A 7,500-nucleotide genomic window follows, 5' to 3' on the forward strand; every position below is an offset into this window, starting at 1 on the left:
ATTTTCAGGTGTTGATACTTATCAAAACTTTCTCTATCTGCTCTTCTCTCTGGGGTTCCCAATGGTATTGCAAAATCAATGATTGATACCTTCTTCCTTGGCATAATACTTCTTCTTGCACGTACACCTTATCTGTTCTGATACATATCCCAGAGGGATCTTTGTTGATCGTTTTCGTATCACTCCCTCAGGTTGGTGTTCGTACCCCACTTATTACCGCAAGGTAGCTGGTATTTCTTGCGCAGGCTCCAGCGTAGAGCTTCTGTTACTGAATCGTGCCTCTTAGGGTGAGATGGTATTCCCATCTATCGTTTTTTAGACATATCTGGTTCTTACGACCTGGTCTTTTGTCGCAGTTAGCATTCCTTCTGTTTTCTTCTTGAGTTCTCCTCTTTGTAGCCATTGCTAGGTTTCATCGCTGACCAGTTCTTTAGTCTGTCTCATGTGCTGACCACGCATTGGTTTGTGTGCCATTCCTCTGTTCTGTTTGCCATTCTCCTGCCATCTGTATATTTTCTGGATCATCGTCTACTTTTATCAGTCCTTCTTCCCACATGCATTCCTTAGCCACTCGTCTTCCTTGGTTTTCAGATATTGTGCTCTGCTCTCGATTTTGTTGACACAGTCCGCTATACTTAGTAGCCCTCTGCCCCTTCTTTCCGTGTTATGTTTATATAGTCTGTCTGTATTTGCTCTTGGTGAAGTGCTTCTTTGTATTGCTATGTGCTTCCTAGTTTTACTGGTCTATGATGCGGAGTTCAGCATTCGTCCACTCCACTACTCCTGCGCTGTAGCTGATTACTGGTACTGCCCATGGGTTTATGATTTTCATGATATTTCCGGCGTTAAGTGTTGACTTGAGTATTGCATTAAATCTCTACATATATTTTTTCCTGATCATGTCCTTCATCTCATGGTGTTTTATAATCTTTCCTTCTATTATTCCCAGGTATTTGTATCCTGTGTCATCTGTGTGTTTGATGCTATTCCCATTTGGTAGCTTTATCCCGTAATTATTATTAATTGTTTTTTTTTTTTATAACAGTCCTCCATTTTAATCACAGTCCTCCAATTCGACTGGGTGGTAGTTTATAGTGTGGGGTTCTGGGTTGCATCCTGCCTCTTTAGGAGTCCATCACTTTTCTTACTATACGTTCGTTTCTAGTATCACACTCTTCTGCATGAGTCCTGGAGCTACTTCAGCCTCTAGTTTTTCGTTATTATTATTATTATTATTATTATTATTATTATTATTATTATTATTATGGACCGCGACCCATAAGTTCGAGATTCTGCTGCGATTTAAATATTTGTAATCATTTCACAGCTGATTGCGTTGTACTTCACAGTAATAATAATAATAACAATAATATTTACCTAATCTTTACGTATGCTTATAACAGATTTTATTATCTCACAGAATATGTCACTAAGATTAAGCATTCTACTAATTAAATGCTTAGCAGGACAATGGAACTGAACCATTTAATTTCAAAGCCGAGATGGAAGTACTTGAATATAATAAGAAAATAAGTACGACCAAAGGGCTGGTTCCTTAGAGGCGATAACTCACGAAGGGTTAACATAATTTAAATGTGAATTTAATGATACTATAAAACAAATATTATATGGGATGAAATTTAAAGATGTAAGTTTTTACCTGCCGAAGAACGTTTTCTTTTATCTTCCATGCTTTGGGAGATATTAGTATTAGATGGCGTTAGGGACTGATGTAATAATTAAAACATGAATCATCCAAATGAAAATGAATTTATGATATTCTAAAAAAATATAGACTATCAATGGTGGCCTGTGTTGTTGGCACTTACAGCGGTGCCAGACACACGAGGATGGATAACTTTAACCTTAAAGAAATTAAAAACTACTGTGGCTAGAGAGTTTCAATTTGGTATGTTTGATGATTGGAGGGTGGATGATGAGCATACCAATTTGCAGTCCTCTAGCCTCAGTAGAATTTAAGATCAGAGGGCGGACGGACAGACAAATAGCCATCTCAATAGTTTTCTTTGACAGAAAACTAAAGACATGAAAATTTGCCTGCGTTCAATGTTCATCAAGGAAATTCAAAAACAGACTGAAATATCAGGTGCCTGAGATTATGGTCATCATTTTACTTACCTAAATCAGCCATGGACCTTGGGGGCCCAAAAATCAGTTCTCGTAGATCCTATCTTTAATTTTTATTGAAAGATTTATAGAGAAAATACCTGGATAGTGTGTGTGTGTGTGTGAGTGTGTGTGTGTCTGTGTGTGTGTGTATGTGTAGGAGAGTGGGTATTCAAAACCAAAACTCTGAAGAACTTCAATCTTTATAATAAATCATAGCACATTATCATTGTTCTTATAGATTGCAGCAATAGGTATATAAAAGGAAATATAACAAACCAGGATTAATAAAAAAAGGATAGTGTTTTGTTGAAGTGTTATGTGAACATGGATTGTAGAGGTATCTATGTATGAACCGGATAATTATGAAAAAAAAACAACTTGTAATTAGCGAATTCACATACTCTAGCTATGATTCATTATACTAAATAAATACACTATGCTTGCCATCATAAGAGAGTCTTAGTTACTAAGAGAAATCATTTCTGTAATATCCGGACAAGGACATTAGCATCTTTAAAAGAAGAAGAGCTCTATATTGCAACAGTGATATATATATATATATATATATATATATATATATATATATATATATATATATATATATATATATATATATATATATACACACACACACACACACACACATATATATATATATATATATATATATATATATATATATATATATATATATATATATATACACACACACACACACACACACACACATATATATATATATATATATACTATATATATATATATATATATATATATATATATATATATTATATATATATATATATATACTACACACACACACACACACACACACACACATATATATATATATATATATATATATATATATATATATATATATATATATATATATATATATATATATATATATATATATATATATATATATATATATATATCCCATTATTTAACTACAAACTTAAAGTAAACCCTTCAGCTCATGTAACAAAGCCCCTTTTCTTCTTTTTTTTAAGATTTCTTGCTCTCATAGCAGTCAGATCCCAGAATTTCAAATAGTAAGTAAGTAATTGTGTGGTCTAAACCCAGAAATTTGCATCATCCCCGAGCAGAATCGTTAAATGGCAACCAATTCCCTTTGATCGAATCTACAGTAAAATCCGCATGCGCAATGAAGGAAATTCCACATCGTAAGTACAGAGATATATTTTAGTTAATTAGAATAGGAAAGCAAAATCGTGACTGGAAATAGTCTTAGGGAAATTATAGGCCACACGCATACTTCGAAAATGATTGCAAAAATTTTGGGAACGAGACACAGCTACTATCTTAAAAATTCTCTTTCAAACCAGTAAATAGAGAGAAATTGGGATTACAGTCATAAATAACATTTATTATTACACTGTTTCAGACAATAAAAGTCTCTTAAAATAAAAGATAAGATTACAGAATTTTCTCAAATGAAATTAATGTTGTCATATCCATGAGTGACGTCACAAATCTTTCCACTGCAAAATTTAAACTATTTACAAGCAAACAAATTCTCTTTTGACAAATCGAGAGATATAAGAATTAATTTATCAGTAATATTAAATACTTAAATAACAAAACTTCTGAAAGCTTCTAATATGACGTAACTTTACCAAAAAATTATGAAATATTCAGGTTGCTTCTCGACAAAGACAGGTTCGAAACAGGTCATGTACGTCGTATGATTGATTTCCTCTTATCTCAAGTGATAACAGCAATTTCCTGCTTCGAAAGGACAATGCTAATTTCCTTATCTTTTCACATTCTACTTTATTCTTAACTTCAAAATATGTTTTTGTGAATTCTGAACATACACAACTAAACATACTAACACTAAGCAAACTAATAATGCAAACATTGCAAACACTTTTACAACATTTCAGTTACTGAGGTGAAGGTTATGCATTGCGGACGCAACAGCATAAGAATACATATACACAAACACACACACACGCGCACACGCACACACACACACACACACACACACGCACACACACACACACACACATATATATATATATATATATATATATATATATATATATATATATATATATATATATATATATATATATATATTTATATATATGTTAATTTTTTATCACTTTACTGTGAATTATAGACTATCATCAAGCTAAGAATGTCGTTTAATATCCAATTCACGCTTTTATTTGACATTTTCTTTCTTTTTGTAGACATTATCGTATTTTTAAGAGACAAACGTGTAAACTACTTTTACCATAGCTAGGTAGTGTACTTTTACATATGTGCATTACATACCATTTTGTGCGTTTTGTATAAATGTAAGTTGTGGTCGTATACTGTACCATATGTATAGTAACCGCCATATAGTTTGTTGTGTATAAGCATATAGTGAATGAAACAAATATGGGATACAAGAAGTATTAACTCATTGTATAATATCCAGTTTTTAGATTATAGTTTGTTTGCTGTTTTTTATAGGCATGTTTTTAATGAATATCCCTGTCAATACCAGTTAGGTTGTACTGGTATTAACTCATTGTATAATAACCAGTTTTTAGATTATAGTTTGTTTGCTGTTTTTTATAGGCATGTTTTTTAATGAATATCCCTGTCAATGCCAGTTACGTTGTACTGATATGGTGGGGGATATTGTATGTAGTTGCTATTTTGCATCTGTAGAGGGTTTTTCTTCATATCCTGAAATTTCATTTAACCAGCCAGCTATTGTTAAAACTGAACAACAAGCTAATCATTGCTGTTTTGACAATGAATGTGTGTCCATTCCTTAATGTTACTAAGTTTCGCTCTATGTGTCGGTATGTCACTAGGTGCAAGAGATGATTGCAAAAACAAATGATATGCATATTTTGTAAAAATAATAATATTAAAAGAATTATATCCTGATTATTATGGGTATACCTTATGGGGATATCATCCAACAATGATACCAACACGGGAAGATTAAGTACATACTTGTCATGTTATGTAAGTGTAAAGGATAAGAGATACATACATTTTAAAAATGTTAAATGTTTAAAACGTTGCAAAAAGGATACAAAGTAAGAAACAGTAATTAAAAATGACATACATGAAAACACTGGCATAAGCAATAGCAAGTAATGGTGCTAAACAATAATTTACAAACAATATTTCAACTGAAATTTATTTTTCATTACACAGATATATTTACGTTTCATTTTAAGTGTATGTATTTTTCACTAGGATTGTTCATTATTTATTTTGAACTATTTGTTTGTTAGGTGTTCTGATGGCTTTTGCTACCTTGCTGTACAATAAATAAAATGAATATTGAAGGAAACATTTTTCACTCGCATGTTTAAAAAAACTGTACATGTTTACATTTGAATTTTTTAACTATGTAGTACATATGCATTTTATCCCTTTTGGCTGTGTGTTAGCGGCGTCAAATATTCTTTTATGCAGGTATGTTGAAGGCGGCGATCGCATTTGCCATCCGAACCTCGAAAACGAGATGGGAAGGATGCCCTTCTACCAAAATTAAGCCGGTTTGAGCCTGTCTTCTTGTATACCTAGTCCTCGTTACATGAGCAAGCTAAATTTTTTTTTTTTTTTTCTGTCGATGACCGGGTAATGGCTTTTGTGTGGTGGTGTGAGGGGTTCCTTGTCATTGTTGTTTCTAATGAATATGAAATGGCATTTTCTCAGTAGGTTAGAAATTTGATTGTTTGCACATTAGGGCGAATAATCAAAATCATCTGCTGACTTTTTGTAGTCTTCACTTCTGTCTGGCGGGGAAGAATATACCCATTACACAGAATTTTCTTCCCGGTAATATTTTGGGCAAGATAGCATTTATTTCTTCCGCAGCATTGTGCATGGGCAGAAAAGGGCCTAGGTAAATATGCCAGCCCAGTTGGGGCTGTAGCAGCTGTCAATGAGTGCCAGAATAAAAAAAATGGCACTAGAATGAGGAACCGATTCCAAGTCAAGACCGTATTTATGAATGTTTATTAGTCTAAATCATAACGATAGTACTATGGAAGTAGAAATTTACGGTAACGTGTTTTCCAACACTCTTATAACATTTCCTTCTAGCCTCGAGGTTTTTGAATGAGGAAATCCTCTTTGGTCTGAGAAGAATTTCAGTACCGGTTTCAAAAAGGTACATTCTATTTAAATGGCTGGTGAAAAACGGTTGCTGGTGGTTGTTGATGTTGCATTAAGGCACGGCTTCTCGCTCTTAGAACATCCAAATAGAAATAGGAAAGTAGAAAGGTCTTTGAAAAATTCCCTCAGCTATCGTTTACCGAGGTTTACAAAAAGTCATTATGAGAAAAACATCAGTCTGCGGGAAATATCCTCTACGCCTGACCCGGTTAGTGGAAGATAAGACGATAGATAGCTCCAGTTTTCAAGATTAGATGATAACAGAAGAGAAACGGGAGAAAAACGCTAGCTATAATCATAATGGTTTCATTCAATTGAACAGCGTTCTCTGAAGAGGATCAAGTTTTAATTCAACATTCAAAATAATTCGTTTCTTTATTGATAAAACCATTTTGAGCCAAAAGACTTAATTTTCTTTAGTGATTAAACATGCCTTTTGAAAATGTACTTACGAACCATGCTGATTGGTTACAACAGAGCTTTGATTCAGTTAATATACTGATTTGCAGAAGGATGAACCCTAACTCTCAAACGTGGCTAGCAGAACGTTTACAAAGAAAATAGGTTCAATTGCAATATTTATATCTTCATGGGGAAAATGAAACTTATTCAACGAAACTTTACACTCATACCTTAACAGTATTATTTGTATGAGTGGCGAGTCTTTAAATTCAAATGCAATTCCAAAAATAAAATGATGCCGTCGTTATTCGCCGAGATCTAATTCTTTACTTGATGAGAGAGGCACTAGTCTGAAGTTCGTTGTTGACTTAATGAGGTCTCATGTCTGGTATTAAAGTGTTCGTCAATACTTAACACAGTAATATTCTGGAATAACAATCATTGATAGACAATAAAATATAAAAGCATAAGGATCATTGTGAATAGTGAAGTCTATTTAGGGTCAGCAAACTAATGTATTTACGGTCGTGCTCATGCAGAACTTTCCTCTGTTTTAAGGATTTTCGTATGGATGTTTGTAATTGGGATGCTGATAACTAAGCACATACAGTGATTGAGACAAAAATCTTTTACTTGAAAAAAAAAAACGAAAGATATTTACTGCTGCAGATTTTGTATGTATGTATATAAATAAATTTTACGACTATTTTGTATGTATGTATGTAGTATATTGGTATGTATGTATGTATGTATATATGTGTGTTTTGCCATGTATATATAGCTAGCTGGTGATGGTAAGGCCGG

Source organism: Macrobrachium nipponense, chromosome 9 (assembly GCF_015104395.2).
Source record: "Macrobrachium nipponense isolate FS-2020 chromosome 9, ASM1510439v2, whole genome shotgun sequence".
Lineage (NCBI taxonomy): Eukaryota > Metazoa > Arthropoda > Malacostraca > Decapoda > Palaemonidae > Macrobrachium > Macrobrachium nipponense.